The 18,014-nt window shown below is 44.5% G+C and overlaps 1 long non-coding RNA gene across 2 annotated transcripts in view; it reads right to left on the reverse strand.

Moving 5' to 3' along the window:
- Window positions 1-206: 206 nt before the first annotated feature.
- Window positions 207-18,014, reverse strand: part of LOC131411342 (uncharacterized) — a 69,031-nt gene continuing 51,223 nt past the window's right edge. Inside the window, exons 3-4 of one of the 2 annotated variants that reach the window (XR_009221543.1) lie at window positions 971-1,140; window positions 207-410 (exon numbers count right to left, since the gene is read on the reverse strand). This is a non-coding gene — a long non-coding RNA (uncharacterized LOC131411342). Of the gene's footprint in view, window positions 1,141-18,014 lie in introns of both variants that reach the window. The other variant, XR_009221542.1, reaches the window with a different exon arrangement.

Below are 18,014 nucleotides of genomic sequence, written 5' to 3' on the forward strand. Positions count from 1 at the left end.
ACAAGCAAACTCCACCGTCCTTGTAGGCCATGTTCCCTCTCATATCTCTCAAATACCTTAATCTTTGCACAGGCAAAGGCATTCTCCTCTACCAGAATGTTTTCCTAGGTAACCACACATGAAATCTTCAACAATTGGGCTGCCACCTTGTGCTAGGGAATATCTTTATCCCACATACTACTCAGGACGGGGTCCTTCTTGTCAGCTAGGTCCTGAGTAACCCAGTTTCAAAATTCCATCTTACTGCCAGCTTTCTCAGACATCTCTTGGTGTCTCTCATGTCTTTTGAGCAGCAGATACCCGCACAGGATTAGATGTGCAAGATATTTATTGGAGTAAACCCCTCAAAGAATAAAAGAGGAGCAGGAATAGGCAGGGAGAGTCTTGAGACTGCAACGCAGGTCTGGCACCTATGAAAGAAGAGAGGGAAGGAAGGAGTGAGTAGGAAGAACTATGGACCACTGTGCAGTTCTAGGTAAGTTGTGGCCAGGTCGATGGGAAGGCCCTGAGCCAAAGTTGCTCATTAGAGAATTCCAAGTTATGCAGGACGGGACTGGTCTAGTAACCCCACCATTCTCTCTCATTGGCTGGGAGCAGTTCAGAAATCGATAGTGGAGCCAAAGGTGCAGGAGCTAGAGACTGTCAATCAGCTATTCTCCCCACAGCAGGTTCTCTTAAGTGGAGATCTGAGTGACGCATCTCCATGGCCACCATGATGGGAGGACGACCCCACTTACAGGATTGATGGAGACAGCTACCAAGAGGACAGTCAAGCAGAGCCAGCTGCTGGGTGCTCTTCAGAAAGGAAGGAGAAGTTATTCAGGCAGCAGAAAAGTTAGAGTATGAGTCCTCAGAAACCAATGCCTAACTTAGCTTTCCCCAATTCAGCCATAACTTTTCTACCCCTTTGGTTAAGCTGAGAAGTTAAAGAAGACCCTTTAGGATCCAAAGTACTTCAAAACAGAGACACCTGTAACCAGAGCCTAAAACCCACACTGGCAGGTATGGTAACTTTCTTGGCTTCCAAAGCACCAAGTAATGCTGAAGGTGGCAGTCTCAGGCACATATTCCAGATGTGTCAGGCCAGGTCACTCCACTTGGAATGCTCATCTCCTCCAACTTCCAAGTGACTCTCTCCATCTATGAACAGGAAAATCAGGCAATGTCAATATCAAGGAAAGGTATTTAGGAGGGGGCAGTAACCTCAGTTACTCAGTTTACGATTCTCAGTTTACCTGCCATGGAAGCACCTGATATCAACATAAAAACTAAGTGATTCCTGATTTAAGACACTATTGCTTCAGTGTATGCTTAAGCATAAAAGCTCCCCACACGCGTGATGCAATTCTCTAATTACACAATTACCCAGCCCATTGCCAGAAAAGGACCAGGGCCCTGGAGAGTTCATCTGGGTACATGTTAATTGGCTGACCAACCAACTGATTTCTCCTGTTCAAAGACTTGGAGGAAATGAGTCCAAATTCTGACAGCAGGAAATTTTTGTGGCTGTGTTCTGTTTCCTGGGCCAGTGGAGTCTATATTAAGGATTGCCCTCTTCTCTAGACCCATATCTGACCACTGGGTTTGCAGTTCTAGGTTCATGGAGTTTCAAGGTTAGAAGGGACCATACAAGCCATCCCACCCAACCCCCCATGACCTGAAATGTTGGCAACACTGTCGTGTAGATGTCCAGACCTGGTGATGCCATCCATATCAACTCTGGTATCACATATGTTTCCCTTTCTGCCGATCCAGACACAGCTAAAAGTAGCTATTGGCCCATGTTCTGGCTCTTACAATTATTTGTTGTCAAAAGTGTTCTGTGTCCAAATGTCTAGTCCCCATGACTTGAAAGCTTACACACTGAGCATAAATGTAGTTATCATAATAAATTTGAAATCAAATCCCATACTAACTTCCCCTGGCCATCCCACACATTCCCATCGCACCATGCAACCAGCTGGCATATGGCTTAGGAAATATCAGCCACACACCAGTAAAAACAAGGCACAGTTAGGAAGCATATCTGCTGTCAAGAAACCATGCAATTAATTTCAAAGTAAAAAATAATTGGATTATCTGTGCCATGGCTTCATTAGTGCAGATAATTGGGAGATTTTAGTAGTATATTTCCTTCCTTCTTGAAGAAAATGCTTATAATGTAATGATGTGGATCCCTCCCCTTTAGGTTTACACTGGGTGGGAGTTTATAGCTTATGTCTGGTAACTTCAGTTGGCAGGTAAGGGGTAAAGTACTAGAAAAAAGTAACCTTGGTAGCCCAGACCATGAGAGAAATCACTGAAGCCCTAACTATCACTGTACACCATCACCCCATGTGAACATGACATCTGCCACACACTGCCACACTGGGGTTGAAGCCACACAGACGCATGTTCTCCAGAAGGAGTCAGTGGTCAGAGTCAGGCTGGCCAAGCAAGATCTGGCAAGGAAGTAACAGAATAAATCCAGGCAGGAAGGATCCTGAGGGCAAGGGCTGAGAGTGATCAAGAATAGCAGAAAGACAAGGTGATACCCAAAATAGGAAGAGACACTGTTCTGTCCTCCATGTTGCCCTGCCTGCTGTCTGGGCTTGGCTCAGGGCAAGATTTCTCAAAGTGTGGTCACACGACTACCTACAGGAAAATCACCAAAGGGCTTGTAACAAGGCAGATTCCTGGGTCCCTGCCACAGACCTGTTTAATCAGCCTCTTTGGGAGCTGGGCCCAGAAATATGAATTTTAACAAGTTCCCTGGGAGATTCTCATACAATGAAAATTTCAGACTCACTGCTCTGGGGACATGGTACAAACTCCAGCAGGAGAGTTCCACCTGCCTAGGTGTGAATCAGTATCTCCTTGTGGCAGGCTCATCATGAGGGGGGTCTTCACAACCCCCACTGGCATCGATACTCACCAGTATCAAATCCAAAATGGGTTTAATGAGCATGTTCTTTTTGAGAAATGCTGTTCACTAATCCCAGACCAGCAATGGGCAATCTCTTAAGGCAGAAAGGCTGAAAATAAGCAACAACTTATTTTCTCAGAAGTGGTAAGGGGGGAGCGGCTGTCTTTTCTAGCTGGATGTGCTGAATTAGAACCATGCAAAACAAATACAGTTCCCCTGGGGCCCCGTGCATAATTTATTTCCAGATTTAATGAATGGCCACGTGCCTGGGTTAGTGGAAAATAACCCGCAGACTGGCTCATCCCTGAAGTGCAGTGGAAAAGCCTCTCTCACTGATGCCACTGAAGGACACTGACCCATTTCCACATCCTAATCTCCCGGCAAAGCAGGTGACATGGCGGGTAGACAAGGTAGGCAGGCTGCCTGCTTTGCCTGTGAGAACACAGTTTCTCGACGTCCTCTGAAATGTCTATTGATCTGAGCATGTAGCTGATGTCAACACTGATTGTCTGAGGGGAGGCTGCTCAATATCACAAGGTCATGATGAGGAAAAAACCTAATAATTCACTATCCTTGTACACAAAGGACTAGGCATTGTTTTCTTCCTTCTTAATAGTATCTTTCTGTGGCTGCCGAGTGACTCTCTCCCTGTCACTGGCCTTGCTGTGGGATTTAGGTCTTACATTCGCTTTTTATTTACCTGTTTCTACCCTGGCTTAACTTTTCAGATTCACTTCACAGCGAACACCTGCTTTGTATGCTCTGTCCCTGCTGCAGCCTCATCGCACAAAAGGCTGATTTAAGTCCTCAAGAGAAAGCCACTATTTCCCAAGCCCTGGGACTTTTCTGAATTATATTTTCTGCCTGGTAGGAGCACCGTCTCTATACTGAAATAATGTTTATCGGTGCTTAATTGATTTAATAGGCACCTGCCTCGCGGCTGTACTGTTGGGCTTAATGAATTCGTTAGTTTGTAAGGTTTTGTGAGATTTGCAGAGGGAATGAGGGCTAGTGACGGTGCATGGGCACTGCTGTTGCTATCTGCTGCCGTAGCCCACACAGCACTTAGAGATGAATCTTGTCAAGTGCCACACCTCGCCGGAAGGGTGGCCACCGTGAGCAGAAGCAGGGCAGCTTTTAATAACACAAAGTTAGCTCTGTCCTTCTGGCTGCTCCTACCCAAAATTATGAGGTAGGCAAAGTTCGGGTTCAGAGGTACTACTCTCCTCTTCGTTTTGCACATTATTTTGTCCCTTGATTCATTCCTTCTCTCTGTTCTCCCACGCCCCTCCTCTCTCTCCATCCCTCACACTCTTTTTCTTTCCTCCTCTTCTCTAGGAAATAACCCCTACTTGCACCTTGCTGTCAGAAAAACACAGGATAAACCGATTCACATTAAGGAATAAGCAACTAAAAGGTTAACATCCCTCCACAGGATGTGTATTGTAAGAAGAAAATCTTAAATCTGAGGGAAGAAAATGCTATCATAGTGGAAATTCACACACTAGCATAGAGGTGAGGGAGAAAGTGGGATTTTCATTGTTCTCGAAATCGCAATACTAGTTAATATCCTTCTGCCTTTTCTTTAAGGTTAATAGAAACCCCTGTTTCTTGGCTCACAAGTATCAATTTCATTCCATATATTCAGGTGTGTCAGAAATATAATTCTTTGTTTTACTTTTTGCTCTTTAAGCCTCCATTCCTCTGGGTTTGCAGAAATTTCATTTCAATTAATTTGGCTTCTCCCCTCTCGCTTTTCCCTGGGTTGCCTCTCAATTTTGGAGGCTTACACAGGGCCAGGTATTGGGAGGGGACATCTGGTCCTCAGGATCATTCGCCATCCATGCTGGCCTCCCCCAAGGAGTCCACCTTGCCATCTGGTCTTCAGTTATTGGTTCACCAGGTGGCTGCTGACTCATCCCTTGTTCCTGACCACAAGACTCCTTCACATCCAGCTCTCTCGAAGCTACTTCCAGGACCTCTTGGGCACATAGGTGTTAACTGTTTCTGCCACACAATTCTGGGCCTCAGAAATCTCCAAGAGGCTGTCCAAAATCTTTCCCCATTTCTTTGCCACTCACATGGATCCTACCAGTGCCCCACACCATGTTGGGGCATGAGAACAGCATTATATTGTGGGATCATGTTGCTTTCTGAGCTCTAGCTGAGAACCTGGATGCAGGTCCCTTCCTTCTCCTGGCAGAACCAACCAAAATGGGTAGGGAGGGCGTCTGTCTTTCCTCCCTAATCCTAGACCAGCCTGAAACCTGGAAGGGGGAGTAGAAACACTTCTCAGGGACCTACCAGCCTCTAAGTTCTTGGGGCTTTCTTCCACCTCAGCTCCTCCCCATGGCTAATCAGTTACTCCTCTTTTCTCTGATTTCTGCTTTTCTTGAGGCCAGAAATGCAAAATGACTGAATAGAGGGATGATCCAAGGGATGCAAGAAAAAGATAGAGATTGATTTTATTTTAAAATATCCAGCAAACTGTAAAATGCTGTGCTAGCCATTGTGAGGGATATAAAGTATGATAAAGCATAGGCCTTGTCCGCAAGAAACTTACACACATAAATGTAATGCTAAATACCAACTCAGGAGTCATGTGAATTTATAAGGAAAAAAGAAGTCAGTTCATAATTGCCACCACACTTTTCCTTTTTTCCTTTTTTTCATTTGTCCCTTTGAAGGAATTAAGACTCTTCAGCTGCCAGTGGGAATTTCTTAAAGTTAGAAGCTAAAAAGAATACTAACTAGAATAGACTCTATATCAACAAATATTACTATAGCTTGAATCTGTGATTAAACTAGAAATATCAAAGCTTTACCATGGAATTTACTTACTTTGAGCAGTACTGGATATAAATAAATGCTAAGACTAGAGGATTTGAACACACACCCCCCTCGCCTTAGAATTGTAATGTCATTTGCCTTTTGTAAAGATCTATAAGTTTGGAGACTTTATTTTTCCAAATATAATAAGTTGGGCACAACAGCCACACAATTTGGGGACTGGTGTGGAAGGAGATGATTGGATTAGTCAGGGTAGGTAAGGCTAGCTGCTATAACAACAACTCAAAGTCTCCAGGCCTTAACACAGTGAAGGTTATTTTTCACTCACTTCACAACCCATTGGTTCCCCACAGTCATCTGGGGACCTAGCCTCTGCATTTAATGCATGGCTCCCAAGTTCACCTTGGGTGACAGTAAGCCCACTAATGGGGATGAGAGAGTGTGCAGGATCATGCCGGAGATCTTATGGGCCTGCCTTAGAGGTAATACACATCACTTCCTCTCGTCTTGCACTGTCTAGAGCTCAGTCACATGGCTCTATCTAACTGAAGAGGTTGGGAAAAGTCATCTAGCTGTGGGTCCAGGAGAAAAAGGCAACAGGTTTGGCAAGCACATTGCAGCTTCTCTGCCATATTTGCGAGCAAAATTATCTGACTGCATAAGGCTCCCAGTGACTAAAGCTTTGTTAGCAAAGAACCAGTGTTGCTTCATATATAAAGAGAGCTGGACTGTCAGAGAGGCGTGATACTTCTATCTGACCTCCTTCCTTCCTCCTGCTCCCCCTTCCCCATCTCAGTCCACACAACTTGGGAGGATGGATAGGCAAGGCTAGAGCCTGCATCTGCACACTTGCTGGTGCCTTACAGCTTTCTTTAGAAGGCTGAGGAAAGAGCAGTCAGAACTGGGCTTCTCCTCCAGGTGCTCTGCAGCGCCTGGCCTCAGCTCAGAAAGCACAGCACATGAATAATCAGCACTAATGAATGTCAGCCTCATCACTGGATGTTGGCAGAGGCTCAGAATGGCACTGCAGAGAAACCTGGGTAGCTATGCAGGGCATGTGGGGTGGGGAAGGAGCCAAGACCTACTGAGCGTGCGGATGGAGGACTGTCTGTGATGAGAGGGTTCTGATGGAAAGTATTTTGGTCTCTCTCGTGCTGTTCAAGCCAAGCCCAGGCACTGTAAAGCACTCACTTTATTGATAGAAAGGGAATCATTCTGAGGCAGAAAATGTCAACAGCGCTAGTGGGAATTCTGCTTTTGCTCTTTAGCATCTAAGTGGCTTTAAGGAAATGGATTAACGTGGTGTTTTCAGATGAAATATTCTTTATCTCCTGTCCTCAGACACATTGTATATATATGCAAGGCAGCCTTCTTCTGGAACGAGCCACCATCTCAGGACAGAGGGCTGGCACCTCCGTAATACCTGTGACATTTTTGTCAATGGATCAGACTTGAGGAGCTGGTTGGTTTAGGCAGCCATCTTCTTACATTACACACGTCTCAAAAAACTGGAACCTGAGGAAGCGACATTTGCCACAATGAGCCAAGCTTACAAAAAACAGCAAAGGCATTTAGGTTATGACCCAGGGAGAAAGGCAGTCGTCACCCAAGATGAATTGCGTGATGGAATTGGAGATGGAGAATGGTGGAGAACTAGCCTGGGCTTTTCAGATGGGAGCATAGGTGAAGTTGTAGGAGACGAGGATGAATGTATCTGATGAGGAATGTATGGTAGAAAGAACTCTGTCGTTCTTTCCTTCTTGCTTCTAGTATGTTCTAAAACAGTAAAGTATTGAATTAGCCTTTCAGCTAAAAAATAATCCATCTTCAATTCATCTCTGTGGAGTCAGCGGGAATGGAGTATATGAAATTCCAAAGTATCTTCCCTCCGATGCTTCTATACTCATGGGCTTCATAAACATTCAATCCAGCCAACACTTCACCACTATATATAATCTCATAACCGTGTTATTTACCACAGAGGGTCAAGCTCTTAATATAGCTTTCCTCAGAGAGAACAGTTGTGCTGGATGTCAGCTTTAGAGAGCCTCACGCTGAGTGCCCCCCAGAACTCTGTCACCAACACCATTTCCTGCTGGAGTGAGGTCAAGGTCCTGAGAACTTTCTTCTGGTAGGTCTTTGCCCAGTCCTGCCTACCTTAGAAAATCAAGTGAACACCTGGGTCTCCGTTGTGGTTACAATGAATTACAGTTGAACTTTGATAATATGCAAAATACACTTTTTCCCATACACTGTCAACCTGCCACGGAATTACATAATCACTCTTTTTCTGAGGAGTTAAGTTTCTAAAAAGAAGTTTAATTGCTAAAAGCACACATAACATGCTTTTGATTTCTCAAGCAATGGTTTGGGTCAGCTGGGTTTTTTTTTTCTGATTATAAAATTATGAGACAAGGTCATTGAATCTTCTGACCACAGAAGGTCAAAGAGGTCTTTGTCATTTCATTTTTTTTTCATTCTTTCATGCCCTCATCAATGATTTGTTGTTGAAGACTACTATGGACCAGGAGAAAAGTTATACAGGAAAGGAGAATCTTGTTGCCAAAAGGTATTGAGGAAATACAGTGCTTTGAGGTTCTTGTCTTTAAAGAATTGGAGGAACTGAAGGAATAATCAGGAATTATGGATTTGATTTTTGGCATGGGCTTTCAACCAGTGTAAGACTCTGTAGAGTTAGTTGATTATCCAAAGGTTTTCATTTCCCCATTCATATCTAAAATCCTTAGGTAAAATGCACTAAAAATAAGCCAGATATTATTTCTAGTCCTGAAGTCATCCTGAACAGTATCTCCAGAATGGATATTGTCCTCAATGATAATCAGGTGATTTGCTAAGATTAGAAGCGGAAATAAATCAGCTAAGTAATGCTTATGTCATTCACAAGAGACCAAAGTGAATATCAACAAACGTTATCAAGGTAGGTGCTCCTATCCATGTATAGTGTTGGAAGCCAGTAATGAAAGGAGATTGTAGATACAGTTACCCAGTCGAATATTTAAATGTGTCCTTATTTGACTGTGCAATCACACAGCCAAATATATTCAAGGGCGGTTTCCTTTATAAGAAAAAAAAGTTAAATGAAATGCTCAAAGATGACATTAGCTCAATTTTATGTTTGAAAACTTAATTGCACCCAAGTGATAAAATACAAAATTAAAGTTCTCACTACAACAATTGAGCCTTACAGTGCCTAATAACAAGGAGAGATTTTGCCACACATGTTGGAACTCAATGTGATGTTGCTACTGAAACCTAGTCTGGGGAGCTGCCTGCAGATCCATTACTGCCCCTTTCCTAGAGCTTGAAGGAAAGCTTTCTTTAGAGATTATGCAAAAAGCCTTTTCTTGAGAATTACACCCAGGAGCACTTCTTGGATTACACCAATTAAAGGGGGTGACAGAAAGAAATTACTGTTTACTGAGTGTCCTACTACTGGATAGGCACTTGTACAAATTTTATGTAAAAAATAATTTTGTCTTTCTTTGTCACCTACCTTGTCTACCAAGACAACCCCATCAATTCAGAAAGATGAGACAAAGCCTATGTGAGCACGTGGAAGTGAAATCTCAGGCCCTGTGGTCCTGCCACCAACCTCGCTTGGTTATTGGAGCACATGAGTTACTAGAGAAGCCACCAACTGTGGTGACCCTCAGCACTTTTCAGTGCTTGTGGTTGGGACCCTGATTTCTTTCTTTCCTTTGGAGGCTTCTGGAGCCTTGGGAATGTCTTGTACAGCTTCTCCACACCCAAACCAGCCCAGAAGAGCCCAGGATCCTCTCCCCTTTCTACAGGATTGTCTCCTGAGTTCCTCATTTCAGCTGGAGCCATGGGAACAATACTAGGAACTCTTACTGTCTTCGTGAAATATCTAAAAGAAACCAGGAAAGGGGAAGTGGAGCTCAGTCTAGGGAAACCGAGTTTGGAGACCTTTCACCTAGAATTCCTCTGATGTGGCTTAATCCCTTCCCACTCTTCTCTGTTGCCCACTTTGGGGGTATAGGCAAAGATAAAGAAAACAAACATTGCCTGTGCCACCTCCACTGCCTGCTTGTAGACTTGTTCATTCAATCATTTATTCAACAAACTCTAATTGAAAGTCTACCACAGTGTTGTGCTAGTCTCTTTGGGACATTCAAAGACGATTAAGACCTGGTCCATACCCTGAAGGGGCTCATTGTGTGATCTGAGAGATGATGCATATACAAATGCCCATAACATCAGCTAGAATATGATGAATACTGTGGGAGAAACCCAAGTACCGTGGGGGTTCAGATTTGAGAGGAGGCCTCAGGGAGGGAGTGACATTTGAGCTGGGCCTTGAAAGGGAAGAGTATGGTGCTCTGGCATGGCTGACTACAAGATGTTGGTGCTATGGATAGGATGACAGTAGATAAGAGGAAAAACAGGGATTTTTCTGGGGATGGGGGGCAATGGGCAATGAGGTAGCAGGTAGGAGGCAGGGGAGAGAGATGGAGATAATGCCACTGGTTCTGGACATGTTGAGTTTGAAATTCCAGTTGGAGAGCCCAGAGGAGCTTTCCAGGAGGCAAAAAGAGCAGAGTCTTGAGCAAGTTTAAACGTGGGATCACATGTCTGCACAAAGAGGCCTATTGAGATATTGGATGTTGCCTAGGAACAGGAGCTAAGCGCTACAGTGAAGCAATTAACACTCTAAGCAACAGATACTGATGTCTTCATTACTTACAGGCAGGCCATGTACTAACACACAGGGAGAAATTCAGCTTTTTCTCTGCAGAGCTTCTGGGAAAACTCAGAAACATGCAGAGACTCTTCGCTAGATGAGAGCAGTAAGGTTGATCTTTGCTAAGTGGATAACGTTGGGGGCATTTTGGTGCGCTGATCCCCATGACTAAAAGCTGATCTGTTCCTTTAAATTAAAAAAAAAAGGAATGCTGCACTTTCCTCCTCATCCCGAACCATTTTGAGGTTGACGTCATGAGTACCTCTTTTTCCTCTTGCTATCTGGTGGACCCGTCTTCTCAAAATGATGTAGACACGCGTTCTAGCCCTTCCGTGATTTGTCCGCTGCTGTACTATTCTAAGCATTATTGATCACACAATCCATTAGGGCACCATTCACCCTAAATAATTTATCTCTTCAGGCATGAGCTCGTCTCTGCCGTAGATGCCATCAGCAAGAATCCCCTTCAGGAGGTTTGGGCTGGGGGAAAAGCAACTGCATTGCAAATGTGGTTTAAATACGCAAGGCCCAGGGAGAAATAAAAATAATGACAGAGCCAACCTCATGCCTGGAGACTGCATTCTACTGGGGGTGGTCTGTCAAAGAGAGAACAGATCTGAGGTTTTTCAGACCAGCATTGCTCCCACAGAAAGCATGCTGTCCTGACAAATAGATATAAGCCTCTCTTCCTAGTTGAGGGAATTTGTTTAGGCAGCATATCAATATTTGTTGAACAGACTAGAGCAGTGCTCAATGTTATAATTGCTGGGGGCTGGAAGGCTGAGGGAGGGGTACAGGCAGCAGAAGAAATAGTAGGCATGGTCTCCTAGCTGTATAGACCTTAACATTCTATTGGTCAAATAGGAAAGCATGTACAATTAAAACTACAAGATCTCTGGCAAAAATAAACAAAGAAAGAGTACAAGACCATTAGGGCTCAGATTGCACCTATGACTTGCTGAAGGACACAGGAACAGAGTGCTCAGATTTCAGGCTTTAAGCAGAGTTGCAAAGGAGGAAGAGCCACATAGACAGAGAGGTGAGTAGGAGAGATGCTGTTCTAGGGGAGGAGGATGGATGTGCAAAAGTCTGCAATTAGGAGCTCAGGAATCATGGGTGCCAGCAAACAGATTTCAGCTAGGGCAGAGATTCCATGGTATGAAGCCTGAGAGTAAGGTGGTGACAGCAGGATGGTGACAGGGGGGCTGTGAGGTTTTGGCTTTCCCACACAACACTAGAGTCAGAGGGTCCTTCTGTAGGGTAGACAAAACCTGGGGAAAATTCTTCATCCTTTTCTCCCCTTTGAGTCCCTCTTTCTTGAGCTCCCCAGGACTTTTCTGTTACTGTAGGTCTTGCAGAGAAAAAAAAATTATTAAGCTTATTTATAATATGTTTATATGCTAATTCTCTGAATGAGTCAGGGTAGAGACAATAAAACAGAACCCAAGTCAGGTAGTTTACTGAAGGGAATTAATTGGGGAACTAGCTACAAACATAGGTTGGAAGAGCTGGAGTCAACAGGAGGTGATGAGGCAGAGATGAGTAACAGCTAGAGCTGGAGGCTAGACTGGAAGTTGTTGTTAGTGCCATGGAATCGATTTCAACTCCTAGCCACCCTGTGTACAGCAGAGCAGAACCCTGCCCAGTCTTTTTGTGCCATCCTCTCTCGTTCCAGCACTGTATCAGACAATGCTCTGCTGCTATTCATAGGGTTTTCACGGCCAATTTTTTGTGAAGTGGGTGGCCAGGTCCTTCTTCCTAGTCGGTGTAGTCTGGAAGCTCTGCTGAAACCTGTCCACCATGGGTGACCCTCCTGGTATTTGAAATACCAGTGGCTTAGCTTTCAGCATCACAGCAACACGCAGCTGCCACAGTGTGACAACCAATAGACAGGTGGTGTGGTTCCCTGATCGCAAACGAACCTGGGCCGCCAGTGAGAGCATTGAATTTAACCACTAGACCACCAGAGCTGGCTGAGCTGGAGGTACCGAGGGAGAAGAGCCTGAACCACCTGGAGGACACTGGAGCCATGGTCAAGCTGCCTGCTGGGAGCTGGGACCACAGAGGAAACATGGATACCATCAGAGACCCCACCTGAGGCAGAGAAAGATGGGTGGAAACACCCCAACTTCTCCCCTTCGCCTCTCTGACCTCCTGCTAGGGCCTCCGTTTCGCATAACCTAATTGGAAGCCAGTTGGTAAGGAAACCTAGGAAATATAGTTTGTACATTTGTAGGTATCAGTAGGGAAAAGGTAGCGAATGATCAGCATTCCCCGTACAGTATTTGCAGATGACTCTCAAAGAAAAGCTAGGCCCGTCTCTTGCAAATGGATTTATAATGGTGGAGTTAGGCATTAAGTGAGGCAATATTTGGGGGCAAGATCTTCTTGGTTACTTTGCAGTTAACACTACTCAGTCCACTGTCCGTCCTATGGTACAGTAGCTGAAATCAGAATCGTAGCATAGGTGGGCATTCGCCTAGGTTTCTCTTGAGGAATCTGAGATTCCTTCCACCATGACTGCCCTAAGGTTAGCTTTGGAGAAGAATTAGCCAACACCTGTCTGACCCAGGAATGAAAAGTCCACAGGCTCAGTGAAAGCTGAGCGGGAACTGATCAAAGTCTTTGGTTTCTGCTTCTTTGACTCAACCCCAGAGGCAAAGTCTTGTGGTCCAAAAATGCCTACAGTCTCTGCTGTTGTTTTTGGGCCCTTCTTGCTCCTCAGACACCTCGTACACCCCAGAGGAGCATTCTGGACCAGTCTGAGTCTCTTAGGCCTGATTTGAGTAACATATTAAACCATACACTAGTTCTACCAAGAGGACTCAAGCCAAGGCATTCCAAGGCCTGATGGGCACTCCTGGACACTGGGTCTCCCACAGAAATCCTGTCCCCAAGGGAGATGCTACTTAGTAAGCTTTAGGGGTAGAATGCTTTTACATTAAATAGTTCAACACTATTTTAAATGATAGTCATGACTAGTGATGATAAGAAGACAGAGGGACTCCAAGAAGTTAATGATGATGTATATCATATTGATTTAGTACAGTTCACTTAATATGGATTGATCAACTGCAGGGCAGATGGCCTCATAGAGACATGAGCCCTGCCCTTAGGCCAATTTAGTCAGGGCCAAGAAGAGGGCATCAAATACTTGCTGGTGGTAGGGACTGCTACAAGCCCAGGACTGTGTAGGCAGAGCACTGCTTTTCGAGAGTGGGATATGATCACTGTGCTGTTCACCTGTTTGGTGTGATCACTGCAATCCGCTGGTTCTTAAACAGAGCTTGACAAAATAGGCTTCTTGTTAAGCCAGGCTGCTAATTGTGCTGGTAATTAAAAATTGGCAGTACTGAGTTTGGCTCACGTTCCCTACCTCAAAACCTTCCAAATCAGCGTTTGCCTTTCACAATGAACAAAACACCTGCTCTGTTTCCCCCACTCATTTTCTAGGACTTTCAAATGCCACTTAGCTGATGCTTTCACAGAGCCTGGAAGGATTTCTGGTATTTCATTCAGAAAGATCGCATGTGCACTGCAGGAAGCAGGACATGTATAGCCAGGGCCGACCAGAGGGCAACCTCTGAGAATGCTCTGAGGAGCTGAGGGCGTGACTGTGCTCATGGCCTCATCTCACCCTCCTGCCAGGTTGCTTTGATGACGCCACTTTCCGTTCAGATTTTCTGGCTCTGGGAGCCTGAGTGTTGATTCCTGGAGGTTGAGGGCCACGTGGCAGTCTGCAGCTCGCAGGCTTGTTTGTGCACACACACTCACGTACGCACGGTCATGCACGCACATCTCCTCAGAGTTGATGCGTCATCCTCTTCTATTTATCCAGTTGCTGTTTCAGTGGCTGTAAGAAGTATCTGGAGAAAAACAAAGCTGCCTCCTCCTGCTGTGCAAGCTGTCTGAGCTCCAGAGACAGGCTCTACTGTCTCAATCTGTGTGTGTGTGTGTGTGTGTGTGTGTGTAGGGTCTGTGATTCCGGGAGTGCCTGGGTCACTGAGGAGACGCCCTCTCCCTCCTCCAGCCAGCCTAGAGCTGACGATGCAGGAGCATGCAGCTCTCATGCTCTGGCCATGGCCCCACTGTCCTTGCTCACCCCACTTAGGTCTGATTGCAGGGGCACGACGTGAATAGAATAGGGAAGGGGAACTGGCCAGGCCTCTGTGGCAGGACAAATTGGCACCAATAGCTGCAGTAAGGAATGAGTACCTAGAAAGGGATCATTGAATGTTAGAGCTGAAAGGGATCATGGATGTCATTTTCCTAACACTGTCGTTTTTCACGTGAGGAAATTGAGTGCAAGCAGATGAACAGACATACAGCACCAGAGCTGATCCTGAAGTCCTGCACTTCAGAATCCCAGCTCAGTGACTTTCTACAAGCCTATACCCAGCAGCTGGAACTTCACCTCACCAGCAGGCCATTCTCCTGTAAACATCCTTCAGAATGGAAAGTCCAAAGACAACGTGCTAAAGACCATTCACAAATCTCAGTCAGGGAAGCCCATTGATAGGTCACAGGAAATGTGTTGGCGAAGAACAACTAGAAAGGTGATTATACCTCAGATCTCTAGCTTCTGCCGAGGGCCACCTTCTAACATATCCCTGTTACCACTCTGTGCTTGAGCGATTGTCACATCCTGCTGTGCACTCTGGCCACCTCCCAGGCAAATCCTTTTACAATCTCCACTTTATACTGTCTGGACAAACTTGGTGCTAGTACCCACGAGAAGACTCACTCTAGAAAGACTCACATATATTTGGGTTTCTTTGCCATTCCTTAAAGCCTATCCACTCATGATAACTTATCCAAGAAAAAAATAAATCCTATTCCAAAATCTTGAAGAGTGATTAAGATCTTTATTAAGGCTTTCCTTCATGTGGGTAAGAGGAAGTTACTCAGAAGTACCTATTGCAAACTTGCTACAAATCTGCTTATCTATTCCTGTCTCCCCCAAATCCCACAGCTCATGGCAGCTGCTCAAATTTCTCTCTTCCTCTCCTCCAAAATCTCCAGCCCAGGCTGCCTCTCCTGTCACTCCTTCCTTCCCTCTCTCTTGCTATCCTTCTTTGGTCGTGGATGTTTTCTTTGCTGGCTTAGCTCACTCTATGCCTTTTCCTATGTAGATCAAGTTACCTCTCTTCATTTTCTCCCAATTCTCTTTTCTACCCATTTTCCTGACCAGCACACCAAAGGCATAGGAACTGAGCAACTGAAACAAAAATCACCCTTAAAATGTGGGGAGGAGAATGACTGTAAATTCTTATACATTAATATCTTTTTATCCTTGCCATATGAAAAATCAAATCGAATTGGTCTTCAACTAATTGTACTTGGTTGGGTTGCTCCATTATTGAATTCCTAAAATCCTGAAAGTAATTCAGTATTAATCAAAGGCTCTCTAAATCTTTCTTGTTTCAAATAGGCTGCTGCTGCTTCTCAGACACGGAAAATAGCCAGCTTCTCCCCTTGACAGCAATGTTCTTAGGATGCCATGATGAGTGTGTTCTCAGCTACCTAATGCTGCCAGCTGGATTCGTATCTCCTTTATCGCAAGGTTATGGTCAAATCTTAAATAAATCACAAAGAACAATAAACCCTTCAGGAACCTTCACTTCATGGGCAATGGATCTGTGTCCATGTTTTACACGTGTAAGAACTCATTACCAAAGCAGCAACCAGCACGCTCAGAACATTCAACACAATTTCTGGCATTTGAGGGAACCTTCCCTCTCCCTGATAGGGTTCTGGCCTTGGACCGTATGATAGGAACTTTACCTTTTTGAAAGCATTGGGAAGTAGCTGCAGCCCATCTCTCAGCCCTGTTTATTCTTCCCTGAGGGCCAAGTAGTACCTTATCTGCCTGGTGAAGTTGGAAGGACTAAGCATGTAACTCAGCCCTTTCTTTTTGGATCTCCCTATCTGAGGGTGGGTGTGTTTGGCTCACCTCCTGCCTCATGGGTGGCCTCATGGGGGGGGGGGCTCTGGGCCCACCTGCTGCTAGGGCCAGGTCTAAAGACCTAGCTCGCACTCTGTTCCAAAGGAGGGACACAGTAGAGGCAGTTGACGCTGCTGTTTTGCTATGTATGTATGTTCTGCAGAGTCAACCCTTCCCTGAGTGAGCTGTGCTAAGTTTTAGACTTGGGGAAAAGCATTAGGGAGTCTGACTATGGCCACAATGAAGGCTTACCCTTCAATCCAGCTTCATCATTAATAAAACATGTTTTTAAAATCTTCATTTTTCTGATTTCTGCAACAGTTTCTCAGTAGCACTTGTGAAACCATAACATCTGCATTCAATTCAATTCAATTACCAATTCTGTAAATACCCCTAGCGAGGGAAAACGGTGACTCATATCCTTATAATGAATGATTCTATAGCGTGCAATTAACATTTCCCAACCATCCACCACGAGTGAGTCTAAAGCCAAGAGAAACAGTAGGGCCATCCTAGATAAGTTCCTAGGATGACCTCAGGAGTGAGGATGGAGACCTGAAGCCCCACAATCCAACTTACAGTGGATTTTATCTCAGTGTCTGACAGACTACGAAACTGCCGCCTCCTTCCAGCAAACCTGGGTGTGTGTTGGTAGCAGCACAGTCGTGTGATTAAGGGGGTGGCTCAGGGTCAGTGCTTGGGTTCATCCTTTCTCCACCTCAACTATAAGACCTTCGGCTGGTCACTTAACTCTTTTTCCTTAGATTCTGTATCTGGGAAATTGGGACCATATCTCTTAGGATCATTGTGGGAAATAAAATGAGAGAATTATGTAAAGATCTTAGAACAATGCCTGGCAGATAGTAAGCCCTCAATAAATGTTAGTGATTATTAGTGGTAGTAATAAAATATGTTTTTGTCACCAAAAATATCCCATGAGGATGCTTCTTGAGAATGTGTCATTGGGAAATGTGCTTTGCTTTTAAAATAATTTTGATTTGCAAATATTTTAGAAGGAGCACTTTATTTAAGTGAGAAACAGCTATATAGCTTTCTAGCAAATATGAATTGGAATTTACTTGTTAAAAAATAGAAATACCATTTTTATTGCTTTTCCCACCCACACCATCTCAAGGAACATTTCTTAGCTGCTTTTACCCAAAGACATATGTCAGACCTAAGATCTAGTGACAACTGCCTCCTGAAAGTCTTGACGTGGGCCCCTAAGTGGGGGCATTTCTAATTTTGAAATGTGCTATGTGGTTCAAAAGCTCCTTGCTTTCCAACAAGTAGATGATTGATAAGACTTTCTCGTTCACTGATCAAGCTTGGTAAAAAGAAAAAACAGGAACTAAAAATACCCTACGTGTTTGAACCAGGGGCATGGAAAATAAAAGGAGACCCAGATTTACATATGTGATTACATAATTATATATTTAATTGGTAGTTTGGAGTAAAATTATCCTAAAATCTAAGGATTTTTGTTGTCTCATCTCATAAACTTGTAGTTGTTACTACCACAGGGCAGAATGCCTCTTTGCTGATTTTTTTTTTTTTTCCAATTCAAGGTACTGGTCATTATACCATCTAGGAATTTTGCAACCTATAGAACTACCAAGAAAGAAATTCATTTGAAGGTCACATCAGCCTTC

The sequence above is a fragment of the Diceros bicornis genome, chromosome 11, assembly GCF_020826845.1.
Source record: "Diceros bicornis minor isolate mBicDic1 chromosome 11, mDicBic1.mat.cur, whole genome shotgun sequence".
Lineage (NCBI taxonomy): Eukaryota > Metazoa > Chordata > Mammalia > Perissodactyla > Rhinocerotidae > Diceros > Diceros bicornis.